The sequence below is a fragment of the Danio rerio genome, chromosome 24 (assembly GCF_049306965.1).
Source record: "Danio rerio strain Tuebingen ecotype United States chromosome 24, GRCz12tu, whole genome shotgun sequence".
In the NCBI taxonomy this organism is placed as follows: domain Eukaryota; kingdom Metazoa; phylum Chordata; class Actinopteri; order Cypriniformes; family Danionidae; genus Danio; species Danio rerio.
Window position 1 is genome coordinate 24473461 of NC_133199.1, and position 19559 is coordinate 24493019.

General features: G+C 33.9%; 1 protein-coding gene across 2 annotated transcripts in view; it reads right to left on the reverse strand.

The window, feature by feature from the left end:
- zbtb47b (zinc finger and BTB domain containing 47b) overlaps nucleotides 1-19559 on the reverse strand; it is a 65260-nt gene that overhangs the window by 17824 nt on the left and 27877 nt on the right. The gene's annotated exons all lie outside the window — the stretch shown is intronic.

Genomic DNA, 19559 nt, shown 5'->3' on the forward strand with positions numbered 1-19559 from the left:
GAGAAGATAGGAGAAAACATACAGATCATTAGCAGCCAATTTACAATTCAACAGGAGAAGTGTGTTAAGAAAAAAGATTAAGATGACTATTTTGGTGAATCACTGAACAAATTTTATTGTTTTTACTTGAACCAGTTTTAGTAGATTGTTTAATACTGTAGCTTATTTAGTTGGTATTTCTTGAATAAAAACTAATAATATTAGTTATTAGTCTCCTGCTGCCCTGTTTAGCAAAGCCCATGATCATATAAGCCTTTAAAATCTGTGAAAACAAGAAGAGTAAGATAGTAGGTATTTAATGATTTTAGATGAAAAGCTAAGTATTTATAGGTTATACTTTCCATTTCAAAGCCTGCAGTATGTTTGAAAAAGCCAACTTTAATGCATCTTTTGGTTTCACTTGCACAGTTTTGACCACCTGGAGTGTCTGTAATGTGATGTCAGAACACTTCGAAACAGTGGAAGCTTTGAAAGCTTTGTTTTTCCCATCACTAGATTACTGAACAGGAACAATGTGCCAGTGGAAGGTAAGTGCCAGTGAAGCAGTTGATGAAAAAAGCACAATCGTGTGTGTGTGTGTTTGCGTGTGTGTGTGTGTGTGTGTGTGAGAGAGAGATACACTGTAAACAATATTTTTACATTGAAAGATAATATTGTCAAAAAAGTCCCCATTTACAAGGATTGATAAAATGACTGAAAAGTTGATAATAGTTGCTGGGTTGCTGTTAATGTCAGGTTATAGACTGCATCCATGCAAAATGTTACCAAAATCAAAAAAAAAAAAAAAAAAGTTTACAGGACAATAGGAATATTGTTTTTTTTTTTACTTGTGCTATAAATTGGCATGGGATGATACCAAGTTTCAAGGTGTACCAAAGTTTGGAAGAGTCAAGGTTTTAAAACCTCAAAAAATTTTTGTTATACTGTACCTAAAGTATATGTAAGGTTTTTTCATGTGTTGTAAACAAATCAGTTTTTTTTAAACTAATGAAGACAGCAGAAGTCAATGATTTGTTTGAATTATTTAGCCTGACAGGTTTATTTCTCCAAAATATTATAAATGTTTTCTAAAGTTAAATATATTGTGTTAAATGAGGGGAAAGTTTTTTTTGACCCAGACATTTAAAAATAGCATATTTTAGAGCAGTAATCACAATACCATGAAATCGTGATTTTTTATAAAAGGTTATCATACAGTCAGAAACTTATACCGGCCTATGCCTAACTATGAACACTGTTTTCAAAAGTTTTCATTTCAGGTAAAATGGCATTATCCAGTAGTCAATGGCCAGAACCCATAATCAGATTTACATTTTTAATTGAAAATGCTGTTATGTATCAGTTTGATAGGTAGACTTTTTTATTTGATTCCTGTGACTTTACTGTAAAAAACATTCTTGCTGTCTAAATTTTTTTAGTTGAATCGAACTTTTCTAGTCATCTCAAATCAACACCAGTTGAACTGACTAAAAATATTAAGTTAAACTTTGTATAACAAAAAATATAGTTGACACAAATAGTTCCACACAATTCCTTTAAGTTGTCCCAACACAAACAGATTAATTTAACCTTAATTATTTTTGCAAATTTAAGTAGATTGAACAATTAAGCTAATCCTAAAAAAACACCCAAGATTTGTGTTGATTCAGCTCATTTTAAGTAGTTTAAACAAGCAGCAAAAATATTTTTTGAGTGTGTGACTTTTTGTCATATTGTTATTTTACAGTGTTGAAATGATCCTTTCAAAACAGAATATTCCATATAAAGAAGATACAAAGTTTAAAGGGGTGGTCCACTATGATATCATATTTTAAGCTTTAGTTGATCTGTAATGTAGATGTGTGAACATAAATAACATCTCTGTATGTAATACGATCAAAGTTCAACGCAAAGGGAGACATTGGCTTTTACAGAGTTAGCTTAGCAAAGCCTACAGCGAACAGATTTTAGGGACTACAAAAAAATGCATCCGAGCTAGTGAGATCACAAGAGCTTCCAGTTATATGCATACACCATGTGCAATCAGGGCAAAAGGGGCGTGGTCAGAGGCGCTGTAATGTTAAAGCAGAGAAAGCTTAAATGCCATCCAAATACTATATCCACAGAGCTTCTTCTGTTTCTTTATTTGGGCTTCCAAATGACATGACACAAAGTGAGAAGTGCTTACAGCTTAATTTTAATTATAATCCAGAGAATTATAAAAAAGAGATAGCTAGCTTTTGACAAATGACACCTTCCAGAATCTCTCCTAGTTCAGTGCTGGATTCTTAAAAAACTTGTGATTGTGGGCCACAACTTGTAAGTATTTTTATTTGTTAAAATGGATGTAACAACATGCACATTTTCTAGCATTAACCCTATGTTGTAGCGAGGACATAAACAAGGATGTAAACAACGGGAAATGCTGTTTGGCACCACTAACAATTCAGCTACAAATTCATATTTATCAGTCAAACCGCAGTGAACACCCACAAACTCCAGATTGGAGCCAATCACAACACATTATGTTAGCTAACTAATCAGAGCCTCTTGAGGGACCTTTCAGAGTAACTAGGACATATGATAGTCATTTTCATGTTAGCTGAGTAGCTGTATATAATCATAGTAAGATATATGAAAAAAATAACGTTATGATTTATAAATGAAGCATGAGCCCATATTATTTTGCATCTTATAAACTCAACCAAGCCTTAAAAATACACTCTGGACCACCCCTTTAAATGATAAAGTTAGCTCTAGAAATAACTGATATTCAAAAATATTCAGCACAGTTAGCAAACACCTCTGAAGACATAATAATACATTTTTTGCACTTTATTGATTTAGTTCACAGCATCCTTGAAAACATCATCAAACAAAGTTCATCTGAGCGCAAGGGAAGCAGAAGCTATTGGAGCCCTCAGCTCTGCCCTCCCCTCCTGCTCCCAAGGTTGGTTTATTTTAGATCAGGAAGGACAAGGTTTCGATCCGGACAGCATCTCTTTAAAAACTCTACTGAGGAAAAGCATAGGGGCAGAGGGAGAGGTAGCAAGTGAAAAAAATAAGACAAACCAAATGAGAGAAGAGAATGAGAAGCGCATAAAGCATATTGATATTCAGAGCCGTGTGCTAACCATTAGCTTCCTCCTCCTGCGTTCTGTCTCTCCGAGTTCTCATTATGCACAAGGCAAAACAATGGCCAGTAAACAATTAAAGAGAGCAGGGAGAGTAAATATCACTCTTCAAACAATTATACAGATTGCTTACTCTATGTGACTAAGGACAGGCAGAATTAAGAGTCTACTTTTTCTCTCAGTAAACAGTATAGGTTTGTTTTCAGACGCCATTGTGAGTCCAATTAGTCTTGCTAAATGTCACCCAGATTCACACATAATTGGCAGCATAACCTCTTATTTAAAATTCAGTCACATTCATTCTTATTTGTGCTCACTGTGACCAAACCATTGAACCAGTTGCAGGTGATGACTTCTTAACCTGATATGCTATCCAATTTATAATTGATTAGAGTTCATAAAAAGCAACATGACCAAAGATATAAAGAGTTATCAACTGGCACTTAAAAAAATGTGTGCTGTTCTCTGAGGTTTACTTATGCTATTTTTCATTTAGAAATGTGATTAGAAATAATTATATTTTTTCTGATGTTGTTTTGATTGCCTCATTGGACCACACTATTTAAATAGATGTAGCACACTGAAAAAAAATGATTAATTAGATTTACTCATTTATTTTAAGGTAAGTGGTTGCAAGTAGTCCATATGGGCTAAATTTGAACAAATTAAGTTAAACATTTCTACATTTAATTTGTTTGTTTAAATTCAGCCCATCAAAATAGTTTTTTTAAAAACAAATTTAGTAAATGCAATGAATAATTTTTTTATTGCATAGGGTAGATTTAGAAATCAAGTCCTGCATGTTTGACACCTAAATACTTCATACTACATGAACACTGCTGTGATTCAGACTGAAAATGCATGTATACATATTTATCACACAGTTGGAGGCTCAGAACATTGTTGTCTAATGCTGTGTTCACATCAGACGCAGAACGCGCGGATAAATCGCGATATTCGTGCGTAAATTGCCACGTGAACATTTGAGGTTAATCGCTTCATTCGCGCGTCAAACCCCACTTCATTCGCGCGTCAAATCTGCTTAATTCGCGTGTCAAATTCACTTCAGAATAATAGTTTCAATCTTATGAAAAATAAGCATCATATTATGACTTGTTTGTACATGAATCCTGTGTAAAATGTAGTGAAAAAAGGACCAATTTATTTTGTCTGAAACTTCATTTAAAAAAATCCTCAATTCAGCTTAATGTTGGAACAGCATCATGTTGTGTTCGGATCATCTTTTTTGTTTGGTTGCCTCTCTAGTCATTTACCTAATGCAGTGTAAACTGGTGGGCGGAGCTAATACAACAAAACCTAAAGGGCATTTATTATTGTTGTTATTCTGAGAACATTTGCAGAGTTTAAGGGCATGGCAGTTACTTATTGAAAGTAACACAACACAAAGCTTCTTGTGATTATTGGATGAGAAATGAGTAGGGAATTTATAAGACTAAATTTGCATCCCAAATGACACTCTATGCACTAAGCAGTTACACAGTATACACTTACGCATTTACATACTCATCCTTGTTGAGTTTAGTGTCATAATAAATGGAACAATAAAATTGGGCATAATCAATATATGTGGGCGAATTTTGTTGGCAAAATCCAAAATAAAAATCAAATATCAGTGTCTGATAGCTCCGCCCCTTTCCTTACATGAGCAATACTGTGACCGTTGAGTGCATGAAGTGTTCAACACTTATTTTTAACAGTTGAATAAATGCATAGTCTTGGCATTTACAGTGGTGTAAAATAATGAATTGGAGAATGACCTAACCTGAAAAATGATACAGACTAGGGATGCCACAATTCTCACTATAATAATGAACATCTACGGTTCAATAAGTGCTTGTGAATTGCGGTTTTATGTTTAAATAATTTGTGTGTGTTTTATCTCTCCGAGTTAACTGTTTGTGTGTGACTGCCTGTAAGTCTACAGGCTGAGATGAGGAAAACTCTTCCCCGCAAATAGGGGGTGCTTAACCATCATTCCACACTTTAACATGGCGAGCGGCGTTGAAGTAAGGCAACAGTACGAGAAAGCGCCAAATTTCTCACCAAAGAAAGATTTCTCTTTCAAATGTGTGGTGTAACCACATTTCGATTTTGTCATTGAGTATAATGCCAATAAAAGAAAAAACGTTGTGCAAGCATTTTTTAAATGTATAGCCTACTCAAACGGAAACACTTCCAACATGATTGCACTTCTGCGATGCCATCACCTAGCAGTCTCACTGTCTAAAGGCAGGATAGCAGAGAAAGTTCTCCAAATAACAACAATCCCTGGCTGAATTCTTCCAGCAAACATACCCAACTGGTTCCGATAGACACGTATAAATGACAAAAGCAGTGGGGGTGTTTATTGCTAAAGATTTGCAGCTGTTTTTAGTGAATGGAGATCTGGGCTTTTGTCATCTCATAAAAGCACTCGATCCACGTTAACAGACTACCGTCTGGCACTTTATTCAGCACCGAGATAATTAAGATGGTTTATTTATGTTTACTAAAGTACAAATATGTTTATTTGAAATGGTCTATGTTTATTAACTTCACATGTTTACTTTCAAAATGTAGGAAGGTATGTGTTCCCCAGTTTGTACATGGGCTACCAGCAGCTGTGAGATTTTAGTGTTGTTATTTTTTTTATACACTACGAACTAGTGTACTTTTCTTGACTTTAAAGTAAAATAAAGGAGTATTGCAATAAATCGTTTTTATTTTTTTCTTAACCTCTTACTGTTCCTATTGCCTTAGCATAGAATAAAATAAAAAAAATAAAAAACATATGTGAAGCCATTAGAACCGAACCAAAAGCCGTGTTAAAAAATGTGAACTATGTATTGAACCATAGGCTAACTGTATTGTAGCATCCCTAATACAGACGCTTTACACACAACGAGCAAGAGAAAGTTTAGACTGCTTGTCGTTAACGAGAAGATGAAGGATGCCTATGGTATGATGACTGAAATCATGATTAAGGCCCAAATGGCCTTAAACAATAACTTGTGTAAATGCACTACAGAATGTTACGTTTTCAAATACATGCACAAATTACATTTTTTTTCCCGTGCTGCATAAGCTTGGTTTGCATCGCCAAATGCCAGACACTCATAGCTTGTTAGTCATGTAAGCATTAACATATCCTCACAGCTAGATTTTTTTTTTACCTATAATTACAATGCTCCTTATTTAAATGCATCCACCTTAAGCTACATTTTAATTTGTAGGGTGTAAGGTAAGCATGGTATGATAACCGTTTTCCAGGTATACCGCGGTTGGGAAAAGTCAAGGTTTTACAACGCCAACATTTTCTTAAAATTGTATTTACATTTTTTTGTTTTCTCCAGCAGAAAAGATATCAAAAGATGCCGTTTTAAATTGTGAGGAAATCAGTTTTTTTAAATCTAATGAAGACACCAAAGTCAATGATTCAATTGAAGTATTTAGCCTGACGTGTTTACTGTTCTCTATTATTGTTAATATTATATTATAAATTATATTATACATTTAAGTTTCTCAAAACAAAATTTATTGTGTTCAAAGAGGAAAAAGTTTTAGTTTTTTTACCCAGACATTTACAAAGAATATATTTTAGAGCAGTAATAACAATAATTTTCAAAGTGTAATACTCACTACTCTTGGGTACTTTTATTAGGTCTACTTTTTACTCATACTTTGAGTAGCATTGACAACAAATACCTTTACTATACTTGGATGACATTTTTGGCAAGTAAGGGTACTTTCATGAATCTTTTATTACTCTTCCCACCACTAGGCACTTAAATTGCACTTATTCTTGCATATGTTTTTTTTCTCAATCTTTCATTCACAAAATGGTGTAGAATAGTGCAAAACTTGCGATTTGGGAGGCACCTTAAAAAATTTATCTAAGAAACTAGTAGTTCCAAATTATTTAGTGCATATGCAACCGTAAAACAACACTGTATTTGTTCAGTGTGTGTAGCTAATCAAAAAAGTGTCAGTACCATCACACCTTTATTAACAATATCGTGATCAGATAATGAAGTCAAATGGGATTCCATTGGCACTGCTCTTTTACATTTACACTGCACATGGCATATTATTGGTATGGAGTAAAGCCTAAAAAGCTAAACAAAACAACAAACATAAGTGACCAAACCTAGTTCAGAGGCACTGATGCAATTCTTTGTGCTACCAGGAATAACTGGAAATAGATAAGCGGCTGTTATTCCAAAACAATACCTAGTCAGCTGTATCAAATTCAAAACTGGCAACATGAAACATTTCTGAAAGACATTAAATTGGTCTGAGCCGTTGCACAGCGGTTAGTCTGTGAACACACTGAGCATATCAGCTTCTCTCTCTCCTCAAGAATTTCCTGTCACTCTACACTACATCTGTGGAATAAAAATATATCCCGAAATATAAACTGATGTGAACACATAAATTACAGCAATACTCTCTGCAGTAGTTTTCATATTATCTTTGGCAAGCTTGCTCTCTTCGCTTAAAAAATGGGTATAGATGTCAATAAGAAATCACATTACTGAAATCAATAAAATTAAACTAATTTCTAATATATATAATTTTCTTGTTATAGCTGATAAATGACTCTATATTTCTTTATACTCTGATATTAAAATTGTAATATTGTAACATTAATATTTTTATAACAATAAGAAGCAGCATTTGTCTGAAAAAAAACCCCCACATGTAGTAACACATATGATCATGTCAACAAGACAGGATGTGTGCAAAGCAACTGGGTTTAAAAGATCTGTTGAGCTCTCTGTGTTTACCAATTATCATCAAATGTGATCAAAAGTGAGTTTTACAAGTCTAAAACTTTTTTAAAACAGTGCACGTTTGTAATAAAGACAGTAAAATTGCTGTAATTCATCACTACAGTCGCCTGTCAGTACAATTATAAAAGACAATGCTTCAATCCCGGTTTGTGGACAATAAATCAGAATTATTTTGTATGTTAACATGTTAACAGATTGCCATACAGTAGTGGATATTAACATGTATCCTCTCACATTTGCCAAGCAAAACAGTGCAAAGTTGAACGTGCACTCTGTGTGTGTGTGTGTACATGAACTTTATAACGACATTGTGTGTGACTCATCGAAAGGTTGAATTAACTCCACAACAAATACATCAAGTAATAATTGGTCAAATTCTTGCTGTAGTATTTCTCACAAATGTTACGTGAGATCTGCTTCCTTCATATCTGTCACTGTGCTGTTCATCTGACGCAGCCGAGGCGGAGATTGAGGCACACTCTGACAGGCATGTGGGAAATTTGGGTGGGAAGAACTAGCATTAAAGGCTCAGGCAACAAAACAGCTACACTGTGCTCAGAGCAAAAAATTCCAAACTTCAGAAAGGTATAATCAATAATCTGACGGGTGTTTTGAGCTGAAACTTTACAGACACATTCTGGAAACTTATCTTAAATCTTGAAAAAGGGGGTAAAATAGGTGCTCTTTAAAATACATTTTATATTTTATTCTCCTAACCCTGTAGACTGCAGACCCAAATCTGAATTGTCAGCATCATTATTTTATCCTTCAGTGTCATGCAGAAATACTTTAAAAATGTTGACTTACTGCTCAAAAACATCTTTTATTAATATTATTATTATTATTATTATTATTACTATTATTATTATTATTATTATTATATCAGTGCTGAAAATTTGCATGCTGTTTAATATTTTGGTGGAATCCCTAACAACTCTTCCAGCGCTGAATTCCTCCATGTTGTCCCAAGACAAAACTATTAAGTTAACTTAATTATTTTGACAAATTAAGTGGATTGAACATTTAAAAAAATATCAAGCTGTCCCCAAGAAGGTAAGAATTCTTTAAAAAGAATTGTGTTGTTTCAATTCATTTAAATTAAGGAACAAGCAGCAAAAGTCATTTTTGAGTCATGATTATCCAAAGCACAGCATTCATTTCAAACATAAATGGTACAATATGAAACATTATTGTTTTTTAAAATTTGCTTCACCTGATGTGATTTACTAGATTTATTGGGATTTCAAAAGGATTCATTTTCAGCCTGATTCACCCATGCACAAATCTATTAATAACAGCATTTTAATTAACAGTATGGTGAGCTGGTTAAACATTTTCTGTGGTATTTGTACTTGTTTCCTTTTACTGTAAAGCACTTTGTGATTTCCTGTCTGTGAAAGGTGCTATATGAATACATATGACTTACTTTGGTTTTTTAGTATTTATTAATAATATACTTTATTAAAATACTGAATATTTATTAAATTTTTTCAGTTTTTATTTTAAAATTTAGTTTTTGAATTTTTAGCTTTAACTTATATTATTTAATGGTTGTGTGTAATAATTATGTTATTTTACATTGGACAGAAAGTTCCAACACAATAACAGCATTTCTTTAAAACAAAAATACTTTGTAACTTTATAAATTTCCTTTGCTTTTTAACTTTTGACTAATTTAAGCACATAAACCATATTAAACTGACCTGCATTTTCAGCAACACAGATATAGTGTAACACTTCTAATTACTGTTATTAAATACAAGCTCAGAGTAGCACAGAAAGCCGTACTGCCTTCGCGCAATACGAGGTGACTCAGGGCTGCTGGCCAGGTGGCTGGTATGCACTTGGCTGAGGACATTCAGCACAGAGCCAGACAGCAGAGAGCAGAGCTATGGGGAACAACATCCACCCTCAGCTGACTTTCACTTCTACGCTCAGTACTGCAGTGTTTACCACAACTCACACATTCAGAAACTGATACTCATTCTGTTCATTTGTCTTTAGTTTAGGCCTTTGAACTGAGTTTGTTTGGTAACACTTTACAATAAGGTTCAGAAGTAAATGCATTTACTAACATGAACTAATCATGAACAACACATGTACAGCATTTATTAATCATAATTGAACATTTAGTAATGCATTATTAACATCCAAGTCCATGCTTGTTAACATTAGTTAATGCACCATGAGTTAACATGAACTAACAATGAACTACTGTATTTTCATTAACTAACGTTAGCTAACATGAACAAATACAGTAGTAAATGTATTGTTCATTGTTCATGTTAGTAAATGCATTAATTAACATTAACTAATGAACCTTATTGTAAAGTGTGACCCTTTGTTTTAAGAATGGTCAGATGGAGAGCAAGACAGAACACGCATTTTTAAATAAGCATTACTATTCAAAATTTGGTGAGATTTCCTTATAGTAAATATTTAGATTTTTATTCTGCAAAAATGCACTAAATTGATTGAAAGTGAAATGTCATCAAGAGATTTCTGTCAAATGAATGTTGCCCGGTTAAAATTTTTATAAACCTTCTATTATAATATTTTTTGTAGCGCAGAAAATCAGCATATTGGAATGATTTTTGATCATATGACAAAGAAGACAATGAAGAGTAATGATGGTGAATTCAATGCATCAGCTCTTAAAGTGATGCAACTATCACTTTTTTAGTCTTGTTGGCCAATTAGTGAGCAGTTAAGCACAGTGAAGTTGGGCTATTTAAGCATAACAACTACAAACAGCTTGGAGCGACCTCAGCACTCAATGAAGGACAGCGGTATATATCTCATGAGTGCCTTCTATACTAAGCCTGTTTTTCTTTTGCTTGAATTAATTTCAAACAAACAAACAAACAAACAAACAAACAAACAAACAAACAAACAAACACAACATAAAACACTGTTTTGTCAGAGTAACTTTATTAACATTCATTCATTTTGTTTTCAACTTAGACCCTTTATTAATTAGGGGTCACCACAGCGGAATAAAGCACCAGCTTATCCAGCATATGTTTTACACAGCGGATGCCTTTCTAGCAGCAACCCAGTATGTACTCTTGCATTCACACACATACACTGCGCCAATTCAGCATGTTCAATTCACCTAAAGCGCATGTCTTTGGACTGTGTGGGAAACCGGAGCACCCAAAGGAAACCCAACATGGGGAGAACATGCAAACTCCACACAGAAATGCCAAATGACACAGCTGGGGCTCGAACCACTGACCTTTTTGCTATGAGGTGACAGTGCTGACCACTAAGCCACCGTGCCACCCATTTTATTAACATTGGTTAATAAAACAATTAACAACAGTTAGCACTAAAAGCACTTAAAGTGTTGCTTTTTTTTATGAACCCTTTATAAAAAATGGCTTATGTGTTTATAGAATATGTACGGTAACATCAAATATATTCATTTGTGTTATGGAAAACTTGTTTATTGTAATTATGCTAATATAAATAATCTTATGACCTCCTACACCAATCCTGGTTAATTTTATAGCAGAGTTTTGTTTAAGTGTAACATTATATTTAAACTTGATGAAGTATAACTCTTTTAGCACCACAGCAAGAACAAATCTGATCTGTCACATACAGTGACCATCTGTTAGGGGTCAAAACTGAATTCACTCATTTAAAGCCACTCACGACACAAACAATGTAACAATTTTGCAAACATGTCACCACAGGCACTTTTTAAAAATAAACCTGGATTGAATATAAAAATATTCAATTTATATCGGTTTGGGTGTTTAAAAAAAGGTTTGGATGATTTCGGATGTGAGACAGAATCAAAGTGAATGAAAACGATTAGATCATCTCTCACTAAGAACTATGCAATGCAGTTTTCTATGCAACGCATTGCTTTATTTTAACAATGCAGCTACTGTGAAGACCACTGACCAAACCTGTCAACAGCCTATGATGAATGGCTGACAATTTCAGCAACTCTACAAGCCATCATACCACAATACAAGCTCAACAGACCACAGGATTTTCATAAAGCTGTCAACCAGACAGAAACAACTCATTTTATCTTTATTTGGGAAAGAGCAAGAGTAAAAAACAAACAAACAACATTATCATTATTTTAAAGCTTGGTCACTTAGACTGTAAAATGGCAGTGATTTCAATGGTAAAAACTGTAAATATGCTACAGTAAAAAAATATGCAACCTGGTTAGCAGTGGTGTAAAGTAACTTATTACAAATACTCAAATTACTGTAATTGAGTAGTTTTTCTCAGGAATTGTAATTAATTAAGAGGTTTTAAAAATGTGTACTTTAACTTTCCCTTGAGTACATTTTTAGTGCTGTATCTGTACTTTTACTCGACTACTTTCCTTCAACCTGCAGTCACTACTTTATATTTCCTGTCAATAGGGATTAGAAAAATCAGTCCTTTGATTCCTGTCCAAAACGGTCTTAAACACCCAGCAGGCACAAGACGGCGACATGATGTCAGATTGACGTTGTACCCCAACGTTGTGGGGACTAGCATTTTGTTTGAAAATAAAATTCGGGTTGACGTCAGAACTCAACGTCAAGCCGACATTAATGTCCAACTTCCAATCTAAAATCAACGTCTAACTAGGTTACAGCTTGTCGTTGTGTGGATGTTACCACTATGACGTCTATCAGTTAAGATGTTGGCTCAATGTTGGATTTTGGTCACTTTCTAACAACCTAAATTCAACAAAATATCAACATCATTTGACGTAGTTATTGGATATCAAAATAACATTGTCCTTAGATGCTGGCTAGACTATGAACTTTGGTCACCTGACATCACAACCTAAATCTAACCTAATATTAATGTCTTATGACATGGTGTGCCTACTGGGAAATAACTAAATGCACTACAGAATGTTACGTTTACACACATAAACAAATTACATGTAAACGCATCAGCTTTTTACAGCGTAATACTCAATACTTACTACTCTTGAGTGCTTTTGAAAGGGCTCCTTTTTTACTCATACTTTGAGTAATATTTGCAATTACTTTTACTCTACTTGCACTACATTTTAGGCAAGTAATAGTACTATTACTTAAGTATGATTTTTCAGTACTCTTTCCACCACTGCTGGTTAGCAATAAGTTTCCTTAATATATACAGTGAATAACAAGAAATTGACTTTCCCATAATTCCCTGACTTCCCATAATTTCCTAAACTTTTAAAGCTTTTTTTTGCTAACATTATGGTTCTTTTTTCTCATCAGTTACAGTATGTATATTCAAGTGTTAGGTTAAATCTAATGTTGACAAATAATGTTTATTTAATTACTTTAATTTTATTTGTGTTACCATGATGCTGTTTGGTAGTTGTGTGCAGGACTTCAAGATTAATCCATTCTAAACCGAAATCACGATTTGTAAGGGTGTGATTTTCAATCACAAAAGCTGCGATTATTTCGATGCACAATCAAATATGGTAGCAAACGATAGTTGACAATTCATAAGCGCATTACCCTGAGAAATGTGAATAATGCAACACAATCTAAAACTTTCTATAATTGACATTTTGGCTTTGGAATTATTAATTTTATTCATTTATCTTTGCACTTTAAATGGCAAAAACATTTGCTGTTTCAACCTTAATGTAGGTTATTGTCAGTGTTTTACTGATGTAAAATGTTTACAGTGGGTTTTGAGTCTTGAAAGTTTAAGATTTTATATATAATGAATATTAATTCATTTTAAAAATAGCAACATGTTTAAAAGGTTTTAAATAAACAGTGGCATAGTACAGCATACTTTGATTATGCTTGGTCTTTCTTTGGTGCTGTTAAACCCTCACATCAAACCTGTAGCTGTTTTATGAAATAGTAGTAAATCAGAAAAATCGCAATTAGATTTTTTCTCCAAATCGTGCAGCACTAGTTGTGTGAATGACACTGCGCTCCTTCTTTATTTGTATGCTTCTCTGCTTATGGAAAAGTTGTTTTTATAGGTCTTTTATATGTCTTATTGCTGTTTTGGTTGTGTTTTTGTTTGTGTATAACAAAGCTACATTGTGATGTTAATACCTCACTATAAATTAATGAAATATGACAGTTTAACAAAAAAAAAAAAAAAAAAGAAATATCTTGTACAGATTCTATTTAAAGGGGTAGTCCAGAGTGTATTTTTAAGGATTGGTTGTGTTTATAGTAGGGCTTGACATTATCTTTATATCACCAGCCACTGTGGCTAGTAGTTTTAAACATTACTAGCCACTCATAGGACTGTGGGTGCACGAGCGTCGCTTTTTTGTCCAGTCTGTTTCTAAATGAACCTATTACACCAGTTGCACTTCCAGGCATGGAATGCTTTGCGCAAAGAAACGGGAGTGCGTGTGCTTTTAAACACTCGCATGCTTCACATCAGCTGTGCACGCGACACTGAATAATGGAACTATTTCTTCTTTGAAGAGTTTTTAGTCGAATCCAGCACTGAGCTGGAAGAGATTCTGGAAGGTGTCCTTTGTCAAATGCTAGCTATATCTTTTTTAGAATTCTCTGGAGAAAAATTAAAATTAAATTGTAAGCACATCTCTCTTTGTGTCGTGATCTTTGGAAGCCCAAATACAAAAACAGAAGGAACTCTGTGGAAAAGCAGCATTTGGATTGCATTTGAGCTTTCTCAGCTAAAACATTACATTCGATTATTCGATGCACGTAACCTGAAGAGTTTATGACATACGTAACCCGGATGTATTTTTTTGTAGTACCCAAAGTTCATTCGCTGTAGGTTTTGCTAAGCTAACTCTGTAAAAGCCAATGTCTCCCTTTGCATTGAACTTTAAACACATTACATTCAAAAGTGTTGTTTATTTTCACACATCCACATTACACATTAACTAAAGTTTAAAATATGATATCATAATGAACCACCCCTTCAAATAATTCTGACAACCATTGCTTTCAGTTTTTTTCATCGTAAATTTTATGGATTTTAGTTTACAGTATTGTCATTTATGATGAAAGCACAGTAGCGCCTCTGTGTCAGATAATACTGGCAACTTAACCCAAGCTAATCCAGCCTGCTTTTCTTGCTCACTTTTCCGCAGACCTCAGAGTGTGAGAAGTGAAGTTTTGCTGTCAGGCGGTAGACAGAACGAAGGAAATGCCAACTCAGCTATCCTTTTCCCCCTTCAGCATTGTCCTAACAAGAGCTCAGGGTTAGGAGGCTTGAGTGACACAGTCAAGAACCAGAGCGGGCATCATGCCAGCATGAATCTCCCTCAGACTGACCAGAGACATGGCTAGGATGGAGCTACAGCATGGTGCTTCAACACTGATCTGAGCAGACAGACATTAAAGCCTAAGTCAGCATCGAACTAGAGCAGACTTTATGGAAAACAAGGTGAGAGAAAGAGAGAGACGATCTGAAAAGAATGTGAATGTCTGAGCTGGGAGAATATTGGTTAATTGGTTTAAAAGTAGGACCCTATAATTTTAACAATAAGGAAAATGGAGACAGAATCTTGAAAACCAGTCATAAATATGTTATTTACTGTTGCAGTGCAAACATTAACTTAACCATGAAGTATCAACAATATCAACAACAAATATATCTAAGCATGCCTGGCAATCATGACAAATGTGTTAAAAGTATATAATAATAACAAAAAAAGTATATAATAATAAGTTTGTACTCAATTCATGATTATAATTGTTTTGTTTTGGGAACATATCCAAATTCAAGTCATTGTTTACAAAAACCTTTCTTTCAGATCTCGAATTTCATTCTTTCAAAGCATGCCACATCACTTTATACACTTGTCTTCATATGCTACATTTGAATAAATGCAAACTTGAATAATATGTTAGACAGTGCTGCTTTTGGTCATTATTATTCTGAAGTTTAATGAAAAGTGCAATGTGAACATATTTAAAAGCACAAACACTGTAGATGTGTTTCCATTAAAGGGATAGTTCATCCAAAAAATGTTAATTTCCTCACCATTTATTAAGTATTAAATCTTTCTTATTTCTTCTGTTGAACACTAACACAAAAAGATATTTAGAAAAATCCTTGTTGATGACACACTGACTTCTTCCCCAATATACTTTAAGCTAAATCACAACACTAACCGTTGTGAAGTGATATAGAACCAAATCAGGACTAAATGCTCATTTGGAAGAAAGCTTTGCAGAAAATTTATAATATAAATACTTTATATTAGGTATAAATACTTTAAACTAGCAGTATAGTGATTATGAATTAGGTGGGTGTGGCTCTGGGGCTCCACCTTCTTTGGCCTGAGAATGTCTTCTAGTTTATTTCCTCTCTTTTGGGATTAAAAACAATCACTGAAAAATCCCAGTAGAAATTAAAGTGTATATTGAAATTCTGGATATTTGGAAATTTTTTGTAAGATTTTACCAAAGAGTATAACATAGTCTTAACAAATCTTCACCTTTTTTATAAGGAATTATAAGGTTTTATCTAAGATTTTTGCCAAATTGAGTTATTCACATATTCTTATTAAATGACAAATTATTTACATCATGTATTGTTTACATTTTAAGACTTTTTATTTAAAAAACAAAAAAGGTACAAAGTCCACAAAGTCAAACACGAGCTTGGCTGTAGAAGTTTTTTTCTGAGCCAATCAGCATTTCAAATGCACACACGAGGAACAATCAAGATCAGCTTTCTTTGTCATTTTGCCCGATTGCTCCACTGACAGCAGGAAAGACCAGAAAGAAACACAAAACCAGAGTCGACTAAATAATGCTGCACCACACAAAATTAAGATGAAACCTGAAACTGAAAAAGCGTGTAAATGTGTTGATTTAGAAGCATTTGACATTGACATGAAATGTTAAATTTTACATTTTAAAATGTAAAAATATATTAAATGTAAAATATATTTTTATTTGTGTTTTCATTTGCTCATTGTCTGTTTTCTTTTAAAGTCTTTAGATTTGATATTAAGCCTTGAATGGCAAATACTTAATTCATGGGACATATACAGTAATTCATTTATTCATTTATTTATTCATTTTCTTGTTGGCTTGGTCTCTTTATTAATCTGGGATCGCCACAGCGGAATAAACCGCCAACTTATCCAGCAAGTTTTTTTATGCAGCGGAAGCCCTTCCACCCGCAACCCTTCTCTGGGAAAGCATATAATTCAATAAATATAACTCAATAATTCATATAAAGCATAAAATTTAATAAATATTAACTTATTAATTGCATAAAATTAACATCTGCACTGGACAAAATATTTAGTACAGCCTTATATGCTTCATTTGAACAAGAAAAATATTAATCTTAAAACATTAAATAAATGTTATAGAAAGCAAACATTTAACTTTCTCCAGCATCAACATATTGTTACAACACCAATTTAGATTTTTGTGATTGTATTTCTTGAAACGTAAAGCTTCAATTAATGATCTGCCAGATAGAATCTTATAATTCCAAGCGGAAAATGACTTTTTAGAATCAGAAGGTTATATCTGCATTTGCCCTGTTAGTTTTACTACAATTTGTAAATGTAAGAGAATTTTGATCATTTACATATAGAGTATATTTAAAATCTCTGCCATGTTAATGCATGAAATAGAACTGTTACACACATATTGTTTGCTAAATGGGATGCAAAAACTTTGAAGTTCAATATCCCAAAATCATTTAGAATGCAGATATAGGGCTCTATTTTGACGATCCATGTGCAAAGTTCAAAGAACAGGGCGCAAATGCATTCAGGGCGTGTCAGAGTCCACTTTTGCTAATATAAGGATGGGAAAATCCTTTTTGCCCTGTGTCGCATGGTCTAAAAGGGGTGAGCTTATTTTCTTTATGAGTTAAAGGTGTGTTTTGAGAATAAACCAATCAGAGTCTCATCTCCCATTCCCTTTAAGAGCCATTGCGCATTTGGTATTTACATGACGACTTTGTAAGTGGAAAAACTGAGCATTTCACTAGCAAGAAAACAGTTAAACAGAGCACCTGCTGCGCAAGAATGAGAGATAAGCCTTCTCATTATCTACTTTCACTTTCGCTCTTGTGGATAGGGAAACATTGTTTGCACAGACATCAATTAGCCTATAAATAATTAAGCGCAAAGATTTGTTTCAAAACTATTTCAATAGAGAAAACTAAATTCAGTTCTAATTTCCAGCAAAAAAATAAATGAACAATAATAACGAAGTGTGGTCAAAAAACTTATATAAACATGCTGTGCCCCATATGGTCTAAAACCTGACAGGTGGGCAAATCTTAGCTTGTTTTTAATAAAACAAATATAAATGTGGATACAATAAATAATACTGCTAATAATAATAACATTATATAAAAGCAAATTGTTATGAATAAACTGAAAAAGCCCCCGAGATGAAGAAGGCATGAAAGTATGGTTTTTTATATTTATGTAGGCTAGAAAATAATATGTTTTGTAATATTTTAATCCTTTATATTTCTATCCTTTATATATTCTTATTATATCCTACATATATATCCTTAATATTTTAATTATTTTTAATATGTAAAGATATTTGCCTATTGCTCTACATCTTGTGTGTATTAAGTATTGTGTAAGCGAGGCGCACAACTAACGCGCTCTGCGCTGGCCAATAGACTGGCTTTTTTCTGGTCAGTTGAAAAATCTATTATAGTTTCTCAAAATAGCAACGCGCCAGCAATACATCTCAACACGCCTCCCTTTTTAGACCAGAACGTCTATGGGCACACATATGAGCACTAATGCATTTGCTATTTATACAGTGTGGCGCAAAACGTCAAAACGACTCTTGCGCCAAGCTGAAACTAGCAAACAGCTATTGCGTTGCGCCTTGCGCCACATTGCGCCGGGTTTATGATAGAGCCCATAAGCTTTTAATTCCAAGGTGACAAAATGTAGTCATCCAGTCCTATCTTTTGATTGGAAACGGATGACAAATATTTGAGAACACAATCCTTGTGAAACCGTTCTGGGTATTAATTTAACAAAATCATGATGACAGACACAGCCTCTGGCATATTAGAAAAACAAAACAACATTTGAAATGTTGAGTGTGCATTGGGATTGTTCCACTTACAGTCCAGTAAATTATATGATCTGTTGAGACAGAAACAATTAAGTTTTCTACTGTGCATGGAGAATTATTTGATAAAAGTGTTTCCAACGTAGTTTATCTGCATGTGTTCTTACTGTTTGGTCTAAAATCTCAAAATTCTGGCTTGCTTTAGATTTTTTTTTATACTTAGCAGATTGTGACTAGTGCGTCTGCACACAGAACAGTGACTCTTCTGACCTTCCACTAAACTTCAAGACTGCCGCTCACTCTGTATTAATGAAAAACAAGCATTATCTTGGGAATCTAATCAGGCTGCTATTAAAGAGACGAGAGACTAATCGCTGTCCCCGTGCCCTCTGGATTCCTCAAGTTCCTGTGCTGCCAGCCTGAGAAGAAATTTCACAGCACTATAAAATGCAGAGGCGCTGCTGTCTGGCGTGGTTTCCTCATCAATCATACACACATGCCAAGTAATGACTCCGCATCTGGAGCAGTCTCTCAGTCTAACACAATATGAGAAATTACAAATGATCTGCATTTTAAAAGACGCTTAAGGCAGGCTGGGTATGATTTAAAGTCAAGTAAATTTATGTTTGAGATTTGGGATGGAGATTGTCAACAATACT